Source organism: Aegilops tauschii, chromosome 3 (assembly GCF_002575655.3).
Source record: "Aegilops tauschii subsp. strangulata cultivar AL8/78 chromosome 3, Aet v6.0, whole genome shotgun sequence".
NCBI lineage: Eukaryota > Viridiplantae > Streptophyta > Magnoliopsida > Poales > Poaceae > Aegilops > Aegilops tauschii.
The window spans coordinates 43,779,326-43,800,429 of record NC_053037.3 but is presented as its reverse complement, the minus strand read 5'-3'; positions in this window follow the sequence as shown (position 1 = coordinate 43,800,429).

Here is a 21,104-nt window from a genome sequence, read left to right as displayed (position 1 = left end):
TATCAGGAGAACAGCGGGGAGGTGCTGCCGAAATTTTGCGTAGGATCCGGAGCATAGCATGGGAAAATGAACCCAATCTAAACATACTCGGGTGGGATTAGGACCTATCATTACCTATTAGAGTGTAGGTTGCATGGACGTAATAAAATTGACAAAGTAGATCAACTGATGAATATATACATGGTGAATTATATATATATATATATTTGTTGTGTGTCTAGTAGCTCTGAAAGTCAAGATGAGTGATCGTGCGTGGATGTACACCGGTCACACTGGTCAGAACAAATGGAGCACTGAATGGTTCACAAAAACCAAGGGGTTTGTGCGAGCCGCATTTGCAAATGGCCAGAGGAAAACCTGGTGCCCCTGTTTATGGTGCGGCAATTGGGAAAAGAGGACAGAGGCTGAAATGGGCAAACACCTGCAGAAGAGTGGTTTTACGCCCGATTATACGGTGTGGACATTTCATGGTGAGTCTGCCCAACGTGACCGAGCTGAGGTGGATCGTCGTCGCACCGACGAGCATGGTACCGAGATGGAAAACATGGTGCAAGACTTTGATGATGCTCGGGATTCGGACGAGGAGATGGAGGAATGTGCAAAGGCCTTCAATGAAATGTTGGAGTCTTCAAAACGTCCGCTCCATGAGCACACTGAGCTTTGTCAGTTGGATGCCATCTCACAAGTAATGGCTCTGAAGGCTCAGTTCAACTTGGGCAGAGAATGCTACGATGCAATGATGACAGTATTTGGACGCTTTCTACCCAAAGGCCATGTAATGCTTGCAAACCTGTACCAGTCGGACAAAATCCTCTGTGCACTCAAGATGCCCTATGATAAGATACATGCCTGTGAGAAAGGATGTGTCTTGTTTAGGCTTGACTATGCGGACTTGAACTATTGTCCCATTTGCAAGTCTTCCAGGTATGTTGTGGTAGACAACGGTATGGGTGAGAAGACACAGACCAAAATCCCCGTTAGTGTTCTTCGGTATATGCCAATCGTACCAAGACTTCAACGTCTTTTCATGGTCGAAGAGACGGCCAGACAGATGACATGGCACAAAACGGGCAAAAGAACCGAACTAGATGCAGATGGGAATCTGATGATTGTACACACATCGGATGGTGTTGCGTGGAAAAAGTTTGATGAATTACATGGTGAGAAAGCGGCAGATCCGAGGCATCCTCGAGTCGGCATCAGCACGGATGGGTTCAGTGTGTTTGGTATGACGGCAGCCCAATACAGTTGTTGGCCCGTATTTGTCTTTCCACTCAATCTCCCCCCGGACAGATTATGCAAAGAAAGAACATTTTCCTGACGTTGATAATTCCAGGGCCCAACTATCCGGGGAAAAATATGAATGTGTACATGCAACCGCTTAAGGACGAATTGCAAGAAGCCTGGGATAATGGGTTCAAGACATACGATGCCTATAGCAAACGGAACTTCATAATGCGTGTCTGGTACATGTACTCGACGCATGACTTGCCGGCGTATGCGCTATTCGTTGGCTGGTGTGTGCATGGAAGGTTCCCGTGCCCCACATGCAAGGGAGCTCTTGAGTTTCGTTGGCTTCAGGCCGGTCGCAAGTTTTCTTGCTTCGACATGCATAGACAGTTCCTGAATCCTCGCCATAAGTTCAGGAAAGACAAGAAGAACTTCATCAGAGGTAGAGTTGTCAAAAACTCTGCACCACCTGCATTGACAGGCCAACAGACCCTGGATCAGTTAAACGCTCTCGAGCCAGATCCAGAGCATCCAGGGAACTTCAAGGGGTATAATTCTAAGCACGCCTGGACTCACAAAACATGCTTATGGGATCTGCCTTACTTCAAAGACCTCCTTTGCCCACACAACATCGACGTGATGCACACTGAGAAGAATATCACCGAGGCACTTTTTGGTACATTGTTCGGCATAGATGGGAAGTCAAAGGATAATGCTAAGGCTAGAGTCGATCTGGAGGCGCTATGTGATAGGCCGTTACAAAACATGAAAGAACCGAAAGGAAAGCAGAACTGGACGAAGCCAAAAGCATGGTTCAATCTTGGAAGGCCAGCTATGAGGGAAATTATCTTGTGGGTGAAAATGCAGTTGATGTTCCCCGATGGGTATGCAGCGAATCTACAGAGGGGAGCCAGTCTTGATAAATTGAAGATATTTGGTCTCAAGAGTCATGATTGGCACATATGGATTGAGAGGGTAATGCCGGTGATGTTGCGTGGCTTCATCCCTGAGGATGAATGGCTAGTACTGGCAGAACTCAGCTATTTCTTCCGTGTTCTTTGTGCGAAAGAACTATCGCCTGGCGTGCTAGAAGAAATGGAAGAGTTGGCGCCGGAGTTGATCTACAAGTTAGAGAAGATCTTTCCACCGGGCTTCTTTAATCCAATGCAACATTTGATTTTGCATCTCCCGACCGAGGCAAGATTGGGGGGGGCCCGTGCAAAATCGTTGGTGCTACCCAACTGAGAGGATGCAGAAGACGCTTCGACAAAAATGTAAAAATAAACATAGAATTGAAGCATCGATGGCTGAGGCATTCATCACCGAGGAGGCGGCAAACTTCGTGACAGCACACTACGAAGCCAAAAATCGTCATTTGCATAATCCGAAGCCTCGGTACAATGCTGACGACCCTAAAAAGGGTGGATCCAACCTCAGCCTATTCAAAGGGAATCTCGCACCAGCCAGTGTTTCAAATCCAGTATCTTTGGATAACGAACAATGGCGGACCATTTCGTTGTATATCTTCAACAACCTGATAGAAGTGCGGCCGTACATCGAGTAAGTTCTCGGTACATAGTTTCACAACTTCTATTTCCTTTGAACTGCTCTTATTCCTGGATATTTCATACAGTCGATACGTCGCCTTATTCTCGTATGGAGCGGTGATCCAAAAGGATTCTGTCGAAGAGTATGAGCTTCTCGCAAAGCAAGGAGGCGGCTATCCCGGTTTCATCTCTTGGTTCAAACAAACGGTAATTTCTATTAGACTTGTAGGCTAATTTGTAGGCGGCTATCCCGGTTTCATTCGCTAATTTGTGCGTAATGCAACAATCCTTTCATATTAAACTTGTAGGCTAATTCAGAGTCTATGGACGCCGAATTGAGACAAGTCGCTAATGGTTTTGACTATAAGGTCCGTTCATTTGACAAATACGACATCAACGGGTATCGCTTTTGTACCTATGGCAAAGAGCTATCTATGGCCGACCGAAAGTCTACAAATTGTTGTGTATCTGCTATCGGCGAAGGAGGTACCGAGTATTATGGGAGAGTTGAAGCAATTTATGAACTTCTATTCTATGGTGAAAACCCACCGAATGTCGTAGTCTTCAAATGTTATTGGTTTCAGCCGAAGGAGACTAGAAGGACTCATGAACATATAGGGCTAGTTGAAATCAACCAAAGCACCCATTTAGATGTTCCTGATGTCTATATTACGGCTCAACAGGCGACCCAAGTATTCTATCTACCGTGGGCCTGCCAAACTAATCCAAATCTGAAAGGTTGGGATGTCGTTTATGAAGTGCCGCCACGTGCTAGACTATCTCCCCCAAAGGAAGAGGATTATGAACCTCACATTAACCCAGACACATATGAAGGAGAATTCTTCCAAGAGACACGTCTTTCCAAAAAGCGTTTCAAGAACCGCTATACTTCACCCCAAAACATTGAAGTAGACAGCGACAGTGAATCCGACATCACCCCAGAGGAGGAACAAGAAGAGCTGGAACAAGAAGAGGTTACTGCTGCGGATGACCTGTCATTGCTTGACCGATTACGTCAAGGTGGCCTTCCACATGTTGATGCCACTGAACCCTATGAGCCCGTCATTGATTATAGTGATGATGATGATTATGCATTTATTGATGATACTGATCGAGATTATTAGTAGTGTCAGGTATTAAATTTTTTAATGTTGTACTTGATGATGATACACTTAAGTGATACACATATTATTATTCATGTCGGTCTTTTTTTTTATGTTGTACTAATTTCGTTTACTGTTTGTCATGGCAGGTGTTGAAAGATGGTGGGCGCTGGTCGGGAGCGCGCCGAGGCCCCTTCTTCGTCGGCGCGTGGTCTGAGGTCTTCGATTCTAGACGCACCTCTCCGCCGAGCGTTGCTGGACAGTATGTCCACACCGCCGGGCCCTTCTTCGTCGACCGCGGTGCCCAGCAGGGGACGAGGTAGGAAGAGAGGAGGTGGGGCACGTGGTCGCGAGAGAGGAGGTAGGGTGACTGCTACGGCGCCTTCCTCGCCGCCACCCCCAGCTGTTTCACCCGAGCACGTGACTGCTAGGGTGGACTCGTCCGAGGAGGAGGCTACACGGACTCCAGTCCACGAGCCTCCGGTCCACGGGTCTTGGGCCCACGAGCCTCGGGTCGACTGGCCTTCGGCCCACGAGACCTCGGAGGAGCACACGTCCGGATGGGGTACCTGGCCAGATCAGCCCGAGGAGCCGAGTGGCCATGCTGATGATGGCGGGGAGCCGACTGATCTTGAGGAGGAGGGTGGCACCGTCTACCAGCGTGGTGCTACACGGCTCCCGTCTGTGCCGGCGACCCGCGAGCAGAGGTGGTTGATTTTCCCTGATGGGGAGAGGTACGTAAGTGCATTTAATATTTTTGTACCTTCTGCATTCACGTTTCTTCAAATAACTAATGCGTTGGCCTTGTCATGCTGCAGGGGTTGGGACCACCATCATAGTGCCCGCCGGCCCAACTCTGTCCTTGGAGTTCTTTGCCGGCAAAACTTCCCGGGGTTTGTCATGTTGCCTGGTGAGGGTCGGCTTCCAGAGCTTGGGTTGAGCTGGGAGCACTACGTGGCTGCCCCGGCCCCGCCGGATGTCATTATCGACGGTGTCGTGTGCGACACGAGGGCAGACATGGTGATCAGGACGTTCTGGGTAATTTCTCCTTTACACATTTCAAAATCTTCAACTAGCTAGTTATTAATTGTACTAATCAATATTGTCTCATTTGATTGCAGACATTCTACAGGTGTGAGGAGGGATACGAGGAGGACGCGGCAAATGTTATCCAGAACGTCTGCAAGCGCCTACTCAAGAACTTACGGCACGAGGCTTGGGTGCAGGCTGTTCGAGACTACTACGCCTTGCGTGGTATCAAGAAGACCAAGCTGGCGTGCCGCGATAAGTTCCTGAGTAAGGAGCAGTACATGAAGGTAATTCTTAAGGCCTTCTACTTAAGTTCCTTCATTTAGTAATTCTTAGCCGTAGCACTCAAGTTTCTATTTGCTAACTTAGGCGCCTCCGAGATGGTGTGCGGATCGAATGGATTGTTGGGAGGCGTTGGTCGATGAGTGGTGCTCAAAAGAATGGCTAGCCCTCCACAACGAGGCCAAGGACAAACGTGCCCAAATGGAAGGTGTGCCACACCATCAAGGCAGCTCCAACTTATATCAGTTCGGGCGCAACTGGGTATGTGGTTTGCTTCATGATTCATGCAATTCATTCATCATGCTAGCTTGAGCCCTTTAATTACTAATTTTCATTGTTTCTCTCTTTCAGGCACGCTACAATAAGGCGGATAAGGTGCCAGAGGTGTACGACCTGTATGCCATGGCCCACACTGCCTCTTTCAAGAAAGTCAAGGCTTTCTCTCAGTCTGACCTCGATGATGCAAACAACTTCACCAACATCTCCTCCCACAACAAGCTCGTGAGATATAGAGATGAGGGGAAGGCGAGGAAAGGGGAGGACTTTAACCCGAGCCAGGGTCCCATTGATCCAGAGCTGGTGATGATATCTGGTGGCGGGAGGTCCCATGGCTCCATAGCCATTGGAGATGGACTTATCCGTTGTCCTAGCACTCTCCCGGAGATCAAGGCGCGCCAGTCGAGCTCCGCTCCTGAGATAAGGCCTCGTGAACGGCCAGTGCAACTCGCCATCAAGGTTAGTGATACGTACTCAGTTATCTTTCTCCATTACATTGTGTGCGCTTCCATCAATGATTACAAATGGTCATGTGAGTGGTGTTGCAGGCTGCTATACAGACTGAGAGAGATAGAACGGAGAAACTTCTGGCGGAGGCGGCAGAGAGGCAGCAGGAGATGGAGGAGAGGACGAGAAAGATGATGGAGGAGGAGAGGGCACGGAATGACATGCAGGAAAGGGCCATGTATGAGCTCCTTGTGGTAAGTTTCTTCTGCAGATTACTTGCTAGTCTTAACATTTGAGTCTCATTACTAACTAGTATGACTCTGTTGTGAAAACCAAATGTGCAGTCTGTGTGCGAGAAGTCCGGTCAGCCCGCTCCGCCGATGCCAGTGATTGCTCCTGGGAGCACGGTGAGTTTAATTTGAATGGACATTACTTGCTAGTCTTAACATTTGAGTTTCATAATGCTAACGAGACATTGGAAATGATCTTTGGTGCAGCTTAACTCCAGAAATGCATCGCACGATCCTTCTCCAGGTAGCGGCACTAGCCACCCCGCTCCTACACCTCCCTGATCATGGTAAGTTTCTCTAGTGTTTTGCTTAACAAATGCATAAAGACCTAGACTTAGCTTTATTTCCTCCAATATGCTTACCATAATGACCTAGAGTTAGCTTCTTTTCCTCCAAAATGACCCATTTTACCTAGGTTAGCTTATAAATGATGCAGTTCATCCAAGTTAGCTCAAAAATGACCCATTTTACCTAGATTAGCTCCTAAATGATCCATTTTACCTACGTTAGCTTTAAAATGGCCCATTTCACCTAGGTTAACTCCAAAATGACCCATCTTACCTAGGTTATCTCATAAACGATCCATTTCAACTAATTTAGCTCATAAATGATCCATTTGACCTAAGTGAGCTAAAAAACGATCCATTTCACCTAAATTAGCTCTTAAATGATCCATTTCACCTAAGTTAGCTCAAAAAGATCCATTTCAACTAAATTAGCTCATAAATGATCCATTTCAACAAAGTTAGCTCAAAAAGATCCATTTCAACTAAATTAGCTAAAAAATGATCCATTTCAACAAAGTTAGCTCAAAAACGATCCATTTCAACTAAGTTAGCTCATAAATGATCCATTTGACCTAAGTGAGCTAAAAAATGATCCATTTCACCTTAGTTACCTCAAAAACGATCCATTTGACCTTAGTTAGCACATAAACGACCCATTTCAACTTAGTTAGCTCATATATGATCCATTTCACGTAAGTTAGCCCATAAATGACATACTCTTGTTGTTCTAGTCTTCTTCTTGTTCTAGTCACCTATTTCTAACTTTCTTATTTTTCATTTTGCAGATTTCATTCACTTGACGAAAGCTTGCATAGATGGAGTGCTCCTTATCCCTTTCTCTGTTTCTTTTGTATCGTTGAACTATGCATGTATCTTGGTAGTTGGATGAACTATGCTATGTATGATGGAACTTGCTAGTTGGATGGAACATATGTGATGGAACTATGTATGATGGAACTCTGCATGTTGGATGGATATCTTATATGTTTGCACTTTGCTGTGAAAATTGTTGTCATATATATCATATATATCTTATATGTTTGCTGTGAAATATATCTATATATGTCATATATATTTGTGATGAAAATTGTTGGATTTAATAAAAAACAGAAAAAGAGCCAATATGCAGGCTCTTTGCCGTCTGCCACCGACGGCAACGGGCTCTTTGCCGTCAGCCGCAGACGGCAAAGAAGCCACGTGGCAGCCAACTGTGCTTCCTGGGAGCTGACCCATTTGGTCAGTTTGCCTACAATGGCAGACGGCAAAGACGTTGCCATCAGTGGCAGACGGCAAAGAACCTGCACTTTGCCATGAGTGGCAGACGGCAAAGAACCTGCCATCTAGTGACGTGTAGATGACATCATACGGCGGACGGCAAAGACACTAGAAATTTTGCCGTCAGCGGCGGACGGCAAAGGCCTGCCGTTAGCCACTTAACGGACTGACAGCGCAATTATTGCCGTCCGCTCTCTTTGCCGTCCGCGGCAGACGGCAAAGGGCCTTTGCCGTCAGCCGCCAGGAAGCAGACGGCAAAGCAGCTGTTTACCTAGCCTACTTTGCCGGAGCCTTTTGCCGTCCGCGGCTGACGACAAAGGCCTTTGCCGTCCGCCGTTCGTGCCTTTGCCGTCCGCCGTGGCAGACGGCAAAATAGCTGTTTCCTGTAGTGATACAACATATATATAGTGCCATTAGTAGTTCCCGACCGTTAGCTTATCTCCATAGTTTCCCCATTTGCCCCAAATCCCTACATAGCCTCCAAATTCCCTCGCGTGGCGCTAACATTGGGGGAATGCGGACGAGTGGTGCTGATGGTTTCGGTGCGACTGCTCCTGCTCGTATCGCCGCCGATCACTTGCCTAAGGTCATCAGAAGGCAGGTGTACTACAAATCCGAATCGTCCTGTCAGGTTCCAATCTATCCCGATCTTTTTTAGCATGTCTCAAAGTATAGATCCTTGCTGAATCCGTCCTGAATGACCCCCCCAGGAGAGCAATCTGCCACCGGATCCGGAGCTTGACTCCAGCCTCCCACAACACGAGTTCTACTCCGAGTTTTGCGCCATCGAGAAGTACCAAAAGCTGAGTTGTGTGCATGGGCACACTCCCGCTTGACGTGTATGCACGGAGGGATTCGACATTGGCAGGCGGTTTCTCAGTTGCCCCTTAGAGGTTAGTGCTAATTAAGTTCATCATTTTACTTCAGTTAATGCCACCACTCATCCAGAATACTATTTAACATTGGCAGGGATATGATGCTTGTGCCTTTGTTAACTGGCTGGATGAAGAATGGCATGGCAGGGCTCGGACTGTTATCACCAAGCTCGTAGAAGATAACGTAAAGCTGAAGAAGAAACTGGCTGATCTGGAATGTACAATCAGTACGATGAAGCAAGAAAGAATCAATCACAGGCAACAGATGAAAGCAAGAGGCAAGAAGGAACTAGCATGTGTAGTTGTGGTTGTCGCATTAGCCATGTTCTATGCGCTGTTTGCAATGATGATTAGGGGTTTTGTTTGACAGTATTGCTAAAGCACATCTAGATGTGCTCTAAGTAATGCACATCTAGGTCCTATGCCATTGATGTTACACGAAGATTCGTGCATATATTTTTCTTTGTCTTTTTTCTTTTCCTTTCTAGTTTGATTATTACTGGCTTTATCAATAAGCAGAGCTCAATGTATTGCCTGCCAACTGTCCTACTCCGTTCGTACCGGTACCGGTGCATAATCCCAAAACTCGTTCCTTGTTTTTGTCCTGAAAAAGGTAACCAGCCAAATAGCCAATAGGAGTCCTGTGCAACCCCGGGAATTTGGAGCGACTGGGTACAAATAATTGCGGTTGATTATATCAGTGGTTATATAATACGTCAACCCCCGCTTCAATTGGCAGTTCCTCTTCTCTGCATACCCCGCTTAAGTGTCCACCATCTTCATCGTCCCCGGCAGGCCGCGCTACACACTGGCACACACTCTGCAGCCATGTCGAGCGATAGCGAGGACGACAGTTCGGCCGGCAGTCTGGCGCCTGATGATAGGTCAACATCGGAATCATCCCGCTCGTCTTCCATGAGTCCGGCGTCGAGCCCAGACCTCGATTATATCCGGTTCATGGAAGGGACGCTGCCTCCGAAGTCGTCAAACGACAATCAGATGGACGAGGAGCCGTCGGAGGACGAAGAAGAGGACGGCGATGATGATGAGGAGGAATGGTTGAACGAGGAGGAGGAGGACGACGACAGTAACGACGATGACGATGACGGCGGCGATGAAAAGCCAACGGTCAGCGGCAAGAAGCGTCCTCGCCAAGACGATGTCGCGGGGCCATCCAACAAGAACAACAAGAAGAAGAAGGACTAAATTAAGAAGGCTGTATATATCTCGGTTTATCCTGTCAATCTCATCGCAGACAGTTAGTAATATGTATTCGACAGAGACCTACATTATCGCCAACATGTTGGTTTCTTGAACTGTGTGCCCTAACGAGCACACAATTCACAAAAAAGACCGTATGGGCTGTCTATAATGATCGCACACAATTCTGATTACCGACCTGTTTGCTGGGTATCACACACATCTTGTTACGCCGAATCGTTTGTGCACCTCACTCATCGCAAACGGTTCATCAGAGTGAACTGTATGCTGTATATCGCACACACCTTGATCTGGCTGCCCATTTATGTTGTTCTGTCTCATCGCAAATAGTTCGTACAGATCAACCGTATGCCCCTCACCGCACACGCAACTATAATCTGAACCGTGTTTGATGTATCATTCATCGCAAACGTTTTGCATCATTTCTGACGGTTTCCATACAGCACCGTTTGCGATTATTGCATCGCACACAGTTTCTCGAAGGGTCTCTGATCGTAGTGTCGCATTAGCAGCATCCTGTAGTAGTGTCAAACTACGGCCATCACCGAGAGTGGTCCCGACTATTGTCACTCCTGGGTTGCCGGATCATAACACATAGTAGGTGACTATAACTTGCAAGATCGGATCTAGAACATGGATATAATGGTGATAACATAAACGGTTCAGATCTGAAATCATGGCACCCGGGCCCAAAGTGACAAGCATTAAGCATAGCAAAGTCATAGCAACATCAATCTTAGAACATAGTGGATACTAGGGATCAAGCCCTAACAAAACTAACTCGATTACAAGATGAATCTCATCCAACTCCTCACTGACCAGCGAGCCTACGAAAGAATTACTCACTCCCAGTGAGGAGCATCATGGAATTGGTGATGGAGAAGGGTGGGTGATGACGAAGAACGAAGATCCCCTTCTCCAAAGCCCCAAACGGACTCCAGATCTGGCCTCCCGATGAAGAACAGGGGGTGATGGCGGCTCCGTCTCGTGGAACGCAATAATTCTTTCTCCCTGATTTTTTCTGGAAAAATAGGATTTTATAGCGTAGGTTTCAGGGTCTGCAGGGCCACCAGGTGGGGACAACCCACCTAGGCGTGCCTGGTGAGGGGGGCGCACCCTGGTGGGTTGTGCCCACCCAGGTTCCCCCTTCGGTAGGTCTTGGCTCCAGAAATTCTCTTATTTGATATAAAAATTCCTTGCAAAGTTTCGTTCCATTTCGAGAACTTTTATTTCTGCACAAAAACAACACCATGGTAGTTCTGCTGAAAATAGCGTCAGTCTGGGGTTAGTTTCATTCAAATCATGCAAATTAGAGTCCAAAACAAGAGGAAAAGCATTACGAAAAGTAGATACGTTGGAGACGTATCAACTCCCCCAAGCTTAAACCTTTGCTTGTCCTCAAACAATTCAGTTGATAAACTAAAAGTGAAAAAGAAAAACTTTTACGAACTCTTTTGCTCTTGTTTGCATAAATAAGCTTAAACAGCACCCAGGTCTTCAGCCAATCATTATAACTAACCATACCGACAATAACTCTTAAAAAATTATATTGACTCATATCAATGACATAATCAGCTAGCGAGCAATATTAAGATATCTCAAATGGAAACACGTTATCAAAACAACCATGATATAGTATGGCAATAGTGGTATCTCGCTAGCCCTTTCTGAGATCGCAAAACATAAATGCAGAGCACCTCCAAAATTCAAGCAGCGACTAGACATTGTAATTCATGGTAGAAAAGATCCATTCATGATGCACCCAACACTAGCTACACACAATGCATAAGCATGACAGCAATGCTCTCAGGTTCTGGCGCTTTATTTTAGAAGGTGATGACACAACATAAAAGTAAATAGATAGTCCCTTCACAGAGGGAAGCAGTGATTTGCAGAGGTGCGAGAGCTCAAGTTTTAAAACAGAGGTAAATGATATTTTGAGACATGCACCCTTCTCATTTACTTCACGACCATCAGTTATCAATATCTTCCATGCTAAACACGCTAGTGGCGGTTCCCAAGTGCTAAAGTAAAAGTTTTGACTCCATTGGGAGTTTTTGTTTGATTATTTGTAAGCTCTTTTCTTTTTGCAGTTTGGGACTGGGCATCCCTATTACTGCCCTTCTCTCGTGCGATGGCGAGTGAATAAACACTCGACCTAAGAATAACCCGCTTAGCATGGAAGATACCGACCACCTCCTTTTGTTCCATGAACGATCCAGACACACAAAAAGGATATTTATTTGAAGTTTTTAGAGGTGGCACATGTAAATTTACTTAGGATGGCAGGGTAATACCACATATAGGTAGGTATGGTGGACTCATCTGGAATAACTTTGGTTCAAGGTTTTTGACGTACAAGCCGAATTCCCACTTAGTTCAGGCGAAGGCTAGCAATTAGGTTGAGAAGCGGCCAACTAGAGAGCAACAACGGTCATGAACATGCATTATGCATAAGTAACATTGGACACTAGCATGAGTAGGATATGAACACCACGAACATAAATATCATAGATGCTATGTTGGTTTTGATTCAACTACATGCATGAACATGTGCCAAGTCAAGCCACTCGAACATTCAGAGGAGGATACCATATCATCATACTACATCACAATCATTTTAATGCAATGTTGATATCCAAGATAAATCATTATCCACTCCTAGCTACTTATGCATGGCATCAGAAACTATAATCTCTAATTGTCATTGCAAACATGTTTAATCATAATGGGCTGAATCATGGCTCCTAGGTTAAACATATTTACACAAATAGAACAAGTTGAGTTCATACCAGTTTCTCTCTGCCACAGCCAGTTCATCGAATATCGTCATTATTGTCTTTCACTTGCACGACCGAACGATATGAAAATAATAATAGTGCAAGAATGCCGTGGACTAAGCTGGAATCTGCAAACATTTTATTCAACGGGAGAAGACAAGGTAAAATGGGCTCTTTATTAGATCAACAGTTATTCATATGAGAGCCACTCAACATTTTCATCGTGGTCTTCTCCTCGGTATGACTTAAATAAAAAGAAAAAATTCAGAGAAACACACTGAAATATTTTTGGAGTTTTTGGTTTTCTTGAACAAGCAAATAAAAGGGAAAAGCAAAAACGGGGAAAAAAACTATTTACACGGGAAAACTCCCAACAAGCAAAAGAAGAACAAAGAAATCTTTGGGTTTTCTTTTTAGTGCTATAGTTAACTACTCTAGAAAGAAAATAAAAAAGAAGCAGGAAATATTTTTGGATTTTCTCAAGTTTTTCAAACAAACAAGAAGAAAGCAAGAGAATAAAATTAAGCATGGATGATACAATGAAAAAGTGTGAACACCGACAACTGAAATGAAATGTGTGAATATGAATGTAATGTCGGTGAGAAACACGTACTCCCCCAAGGTTAGTCTTTTGGCCTAACTTGGTAATCGATCAGTAATCTGGGTAGTAGTTGGCATGGTAGCTCACGGGGGCTCTTGGTGCGGATGCCTCGGCCTGCTGTGCTGCCTCCACTGCTTCGTTGTGAGCTCGGGCCTCGCTCTCAAGAACAAAGTATCTTCCTTTGCTGTGATAGTCAAAAAGAGCAGGCGCAGGCAAATATGTGTGCACAATAGATTTTTGGTTAAACAACAGATTGTAAGTGAAATTATGGACTTTTCCTGTGAGGATCTTATGACTTTTCAAAACATCAAAATCTAAATACTGTGTGGGTAGGATAGGGTCAAAGGGCAAAGGTGAAACACCCAGCCCTCATGCTAAACGCGTGGCATATATTCCACCATAGAAATAGCCACTGTTAGCGTTGTGCTGAAGTCTGCGTGCAACAATTGCTCCTAGGTTATAACTCCTATCACCGGTCAGAGCAGTGCGTATGAGGCTCAAGTCTGGAGCACAAAGTGTACTATAGTCTTGCTTGCCTACTATACATTTCCCGTTAAATAATGCAAAGTACTGAATTGCGGGAAAATGAATGCTCTTTATTCTACCTTGTGTCACTCCCCTCGTCTCACCGTAGCAAAGACTAGTCAAGAATGATTGGTACTCAGCCCTTGGCAGTTCGTCAAGCGAACCCCAGAATGGGAGTTTGCAGTGGTGAGCAAAACTCTCTAGTGAGATGGTAAATGGATTTTCATAAAGCTTAAATGACACCCTAGACTCATGGGGATGGAATTTAAATCCTTTGACAAATGATTCAGTGAGCGTGTGGTGTTGTTCGCACTTTTCTGAAATGTAGGGACCGAGACCGACATTGTGAACGTATTGCTCAAATTCCTCCTTAATGCCCACATGCACCATATAATCATCGCAAGGCCATAAGCATGTTTTGGTGGATGCATCTCGAATGGAACTTTCACATGGTTCGACATAAGACAGGCGAGCGGAGTTGTCACTAGAAGATGCCCCCGAGGATCTCCTCCTCGAAGAACTCCTTCCAAATAGGTTCATCTCGTTCGCGTACAATTTTCTGAAAAATTTTGAGTGACAATAATTTATCAACAAAACTTTATAAGATTAATAGCAGCTACTCATAGGGATACATAGAGGCCATAGCAAGCATTCAAACTACTTAAAACTCTAAGAATTCAACATGCAAGCTCATCTACAGCAGCACCAAGAGTAGCTAATTATTCAAAATGTAAACCACTAAAACAAAAACTAACTGGACAAACAGTGGAGTCACATACCAAGCAACGATCCCCTGAAATAGTTTCGGAAACGGAGATTCGAGCAAAGAGATCGAAATCCACGGGTTTGAGAGCAAGAACACGAGAGAGAGAGAGCAATGAAGAATTTTTTCTGGAGGTAAGTGATGATGTGGTGTGAAGAGATAAGTGAGGGGGGGGGCACGTGGGGACCACAACCCACCAGGGCGCGCCTGGGGGTCCTGGCGCGCCCAGGTGGGTTGTGCCCACCTGGTGCACCTCCCTCTGATATTATTTGCTCCAGAAATTCTCAAATATTCAGAAAAAATCGTATTAAATTTTCAGAGCATTCTGAGAACTTTTATTTTTTGGTCATTTTTTATTGCACGAGAAGTTCAGAAAACAGACAAAACATGTCATTTTATTTTATTTAACTAACAAAAACAGAAAACAAATGGTAGGGACAGAAGGTAGTGCTTACTAAATTCGTCAACTTCATACCACTAAAAAATGATCCATTAATAAGGTTGATCAGGTCTTATTAACAACCACTTTCGATTAACATGAAACCGAAGAACTTTCGTAAATCACTAAGTTACCTCAACGGGGATGTGAATATCCCCAACAATAAGCATTTCATATTTCTTTTTAACAGTAGGTAGAGGTAGATGAAAACTTCCAATAGTGATTGTCGGAGATTTTTCAATAACATTAATACCATTCACTTGGAATTGTTTCTTCGGAAAGTGCACCGTATGCTCATTACCATTGATATGAAAAGTGACCTTGCTTTTATTGCAATCAATAACAGCCCCTGCAGTATTCAAGAAGGGTCTACCAAGGATAATCGACATGTTGTTATCTCGGGCATCTCAAGTATAACAAAGTCAGTCAAAATAGTAACATTAGCAACAACAACGGGCACATCCTCACAAATACCGATAGGTATGGCAGTTGATTTGTCAGCCATTTGCAAAGATATTTCAGTAGGTGTGAGTTTATTCAAATCAAGTCTTTTATATAAAGAGAAAGGCATAACACTAACACCAACTCCTAAGTCACAAAAAGCAGTTTTCACATAATTTTTTTTGATGGAGCAAGGTATAGTTGGTATTCTTGGATCTCCGAGTTTTTTAGGTACTCATCCTTAAAAGTATAATTAGCAAGCATGGTGGAGATTTCAGCTTCCAGTATTTTTCTCTTATTAGTGATGATGTCTTTCATATACTTTGCATAAGGAGACATTTTAAGGATATCAGTCAAGCGAGTACGCAAAAAGACTGGCCTCAGCATTTCAGCAAAGCGTTCAAATTCTTCATCATCTTTCTTTTTAGTTGACTTGGGTGGAAAAGGCATAGGTTTTTGAACCCACGGTTCTCTTTCTTTACCGTGTTTTCTAGCAACAAAGTCTCTGTTATCATATCTTTTATTGTTAGGTTGTGGGTTATCAAGATCAACAGGTGGTTCTATCTCAACATCATTGTCTGGTTCTTTTTCATTATTTGTTTAAGCATCTTCATGAACATCAGCATTATGTTTTTCATTATCACTAGGTGGATGTTCATTACCAGAATGAGTTTCAGCATCAGAAATAGAAACATCATTATCATTATTAGGAGGTTTTTCTACTTTAGGTTCACTAGAAGCATGCAAAGTCCTATCATTTTTCTTTTTCTTTTTCTTTTTAGGAGGACTAGGTGTAGTGATGTTGTTCCTTTGTGAATCCTGTTCAATTCTTTTTGGGTGTCCCTTAGGATAAAGTGGTTCCTGAGTCATTTTACCTCCTCTAGTTGCTACTCTAACAGCAAAGTCATGTATATTATTATTCATTTCATCAAGTAATTCTCTTTGAGATTTACCAACTTGTTCTAATTGAGTTTGAACCATAGAAGCATGCTTTTCCACACCTCTAACGTCATTTGAGATTCTAAATAAAAAGTCACTCAAGCGAGCAATCATACCAAAATTGTATTTCAATTGTTTCATAACATTTGCATTAAAGTGATCTTGTTTTCTAATGTAATTTTCAAACTGATAAAGGCATTGACTAGGGTGCATATTGTGAGGATTATCATTATCATTGAACTTCATTAAAGAATTTACCTCTACCACCTTAGGCAATGGTGGTGTATCAAGCCCATGTATTTCTTCAATAGGAGGTAAATTTTAATATCCTCAGCTTTAATACCTTTTTCCTTCATAGATTTCTTTGCCTCTTGCATATCTTCAGGACTAAGATATAATATACCCCTCTTCTTCGGAGTGGGTTTAGCCGGTGGTTCAGGAAGAGTCCAATCATCATAGTTTTTTAATATATTATTCAATAATTCTTCAGTTTGCCCAACAGTTCGTTCCATGAAAACACAACCAGCACAACTATCTAGGAAGTCCCTAGAAGCATCAGTTAGTCCATTATAGAAGATATCAAGTATTTCATTTTTCTTAAGTGGATGATCAGGCAAAGCATTAAGTAACTGGCAAAACCTCCCCCAAGCTTGTGGGAGACTCTCTTCTTTAGTTTGCACAAAGTTAAACATTTCCTGTAAAGCAGCTTGTTTCTTATGAGCAGGAAAATATTACTCAGAGAAGTAATAAATCATATCCTGGGGACTACGCACACAACCAGGAGCAAGAGTATTGTACCAAGATTTAGCATCACCCTTTAATGAGAATGGAAATAATTCGAGAATAAAGTAATAGCGAGTCTTCTCATCATGAGTAAAAAGGGTGGCTATGTCATTCAACTTAGTAAGATGTGCCACAACAGTTTCAGTTTCATAACCATGGAGAGGATCAGATTCAACCAACGTAATTAACTCTGGGTCGACAGAGAATTCATAATCCTTATCATCAATAAAGATAGGTGAGGTAGCAAACTTAGGATCATATTTCATTCTAGCATTCAGAGATTTTTCTTTATACTTGCATAATAATTTCTCTAGATCATCTCTATCCTTACAAGAAAGAATATCTCTAGTTGTCTCCTTATTCATAACATAACCTTCCGGTACCTTTGGCAATTCATATCTAGGAAGGCTAGTTCTAGCAGGTGTTTCAGGAGTTTCAGTTTCAAGCTCATCATCAGATTCAACAACATCATGTTGTATTACTATAGCAATTTCTTCATCAAGAAAATCACCAAGTGGCACATCATCATTATCAAGAAAGGTATTAGCATCATCATAAGCATTATCCATAGCAGAAGTAGCATCATCAATAACTTGCAACATATCAGAATTGATAGCATGTGGTGGTGTTGCAAGTTTACTTATAACAGAAGGTGAATCTAAAGCAGAACTGGATGGCAGTTCCTTACCTCCCCTCGTCTTAGAGGGAAATATCTTGGTCTTAGCATCCTTCAGATTCCTCATAGTGATAATATGATAATAATCCCAAGTGACTCAACAAATATAGCTATGCTCCCCGGCAACGGCGCCAGAAAAAGGTCTTGATAACCCACAAGTATATGGGATCACAACAGTTTTTGAGGGTAGAGTATTCAACCCAAATTTATAGATTCGACACAAGGGGAGCCAAAGAATATTTGAAGGTATTAGCAGCTGAGTTGTCAATTCAACCACACCTGGAGATTAATTATCTGTAGCAAAGTGATCAGTAGCAAAGTAGTATGATAGTTTTGATAGTAGTAACAACAGCAATAGTAACAGTAACAGTGATAGCAGTAATTTTGTAGCAAGTGCAACGGTAACAATAGCAGTATAGTAACGTAGCAGAAACAATATAAGATAAATTCGTAGGCATTGGATCGGTGACTTGTTGGATGATATTCATCATGAGACAGTTATAACCTAGGGCGATACGGCACTAGCTCCAGTTCGTCAATATAATGTAGGCATGTATTCCGTAAATAGTCATACATGCTTATGGAAAGAACTTGCATGACATCTTTTGTCCTACCCTCCCGTGGCAGCAGGGTCCTATTGGAAACTAAGGGATATTAAGGCCTCCTTTTAATAGAGAACCGGAACAAAGCATTAACACACGGGGAATACATGAACTCCTCAAACTACGGTCATCACCGGGAGTGGTCCCGACTATTGTCACTCCGGGGTTGCCGGATCATACACTACAAAAAATACACTTCCGTGATGATACGTGTTTGTCACAGTAGGTCGCGTTTTCTGTCATGCATGTACATCCATGAAAAATTTATGACAGAATCAAGATAGTCATACCTGTGCTGTCGTAGAAGTGTTCCATGACATTGCCAAGATTATCATCACAGAAGTGTCCACTTCCATGACGATAAATCACGCGTCACAGAAGTGCTTTCATCAAGGGTGACCGACACGTGGCATCCACCGTAACGGAACGCCGTTAAGCTATCGGGTCGGATTTTGGATCCGATAACCCGTTAACAGCCACGACCAATGCTGATTTTCCACGTGTAAAATTCTCATTGGCTGACGGATCCACGCGTCAGCTCCGCGTTGGCACAGGTGTCACTCATCCAACGGTCGAGATGGGCCTATGATATGTTGACACGTGGACCAGCCCAAAAGTGGCCCACAAAGTTTAAATGGGCCGGCCCAACCGAAGGCCCATAAGATTTAGCGGACCATGATGGGCCGGCCCAGCTAAAGGCCCACAAAATTTAGCGGACCATAATGGGCCGGCCCAGCTAAAGGCCCACACGATTTTGTAGACCATAACGGGCCGGCCCAGCTAAAGGCCAACAAGATTTTGCGGACCACAATGGGCTGGCCCAGCTAAAGGCCCACAAGATTCTGCAGACCATAATGGGCCGGCCCAGCTGAAGGCCCAACATTCTCTGTCAAATCGGCCCGTCAATGGCCTGTCCTAAACTTGTCATCAACGCGGCCCATGGTCACTTCTGGCCCGTTAACAGTCCGCTAAGTAATTGGGCCGAATTACGGCCCGGTGTATTTCCGGCCTGTTAATGGTCCGGCTTCATTTGGGCCCATTTACAGGCCATCAAAACTTTCGGCCCATAAATGACCGTGAAGGATTTGGGTCATATTCGGCCATGTCTGACATTCGGCCTGTTAGAGGCCTACTATAGCTTTGGGCCACTTTCGGCCTGTTAACGCGGGACGTAAACCATGGGCCATATGTGGCCCAACGTCATATCAGGCCCATTAACGGCCCATATAAAAATGACGATAATCTAGCCCGACCGAAGTTCCAGCCTGTTAAAGGCCCGTGTATTAGGTCGGCACATTTACGGCCCGTCCGAATTTCGGCCTGTCAAAGATCCGCATCGTAAATGGGCCACCATTTCGGCCTGCTAAGTCCAGTGGGTTATTTGGCACAATCAGGGCCTAATCTTAGTTTCGGTCTATTAAAGGCCCATGTTTTTATGGGCTCGAGATATTTACACCTGTAAACGGCCTATTTTTACTGAGGGCCCAAATTAGGTTTAGGCCTGTTAAAGGCCCACTATGGGCACATGCCTACCAGAAAAATATGAAAGCTTATGCTGATTTAGGCCCAGATATTTTTAGTGGGCTACATGCCAATTTCGGCCCGTAATCGTTTTTACCCCAATTGGAATGGGCCCGACGAATGTTGGCATGTTGGGCTCCTACGAAGCTTTCGGCCGAGTACATTACTAAGATAAACCTACACTATACAAAAATAGCGTCGTAATTACTGCAGCCTGAGGCAGCATCATAAATGTTGTATCACAACAAAATAAATTCCAACCATACAACAAAAGGCCTGTTGGCATAAAGTTTACAGTCCTTCCAGATAAAAGCACCATCAGATGTATAGAAGCACATATCATTTGACCTGAGTGCTAATGTTTCAGGCTGTAGAATCTGATGGAGCAACACGATCTCCACCTTTTTTCCGCCATTGCTCTTGAACAACGAAGCAAATGTCTGATAGTCTGGTTTCAAAACCATTCATATCTTGACGACATTTCTCAACCACTATTGTTGTTTCCGAAACAACGTCCATTAGGGATTGGACTTGTGTCTGGTGCACAGATATATCACTCTGTCTAGCAGGAAGATTTTGTTCAGTAGGTGATTTGGACAAGGTTACCTTGACAACCAACTCAGAATTATGCAGGAAGGTGCTTTTTTCATTGTTAGTGGAGAGATACTGACGCACTGCAGCAAGAGGTGACATTGTGCCTGTAGTAGCCTTTTCACCTTCAGGTGGTTGTGGCTGTTCAATCATTTGTTCCATAGCTTCCTGAAAGTTTGAACTTGTAGATTAGTGTACCAGATAAGTTACTAATGAGACAAAAACAAACAAAGTAGGTTAAACGTTTATACATAACTTATTTTGGTGAACTACTGTAATACATTAGCATGTATTGTAGTGCCAACTACATAATAAAATCACTTTTGGAACATATGTCCATGTAGCATGCCTACTGTATTGTCTATTTCCTCACATTCGTTGACATCTAATGATAAAGAGACATGGTTTAAAGTAGGATGAACATAGTATGACATCATTCATATCATGGGCAAACAGATATAAAACAAACAGGCTATTTTATCATTGTGTGCGCACGTGAACATAACAACTAAATTACAGATCAAGACCAAAAGAATATCCTTCATCTCTTTTAACCATGTAAGGTGAAATGATACGTTAAG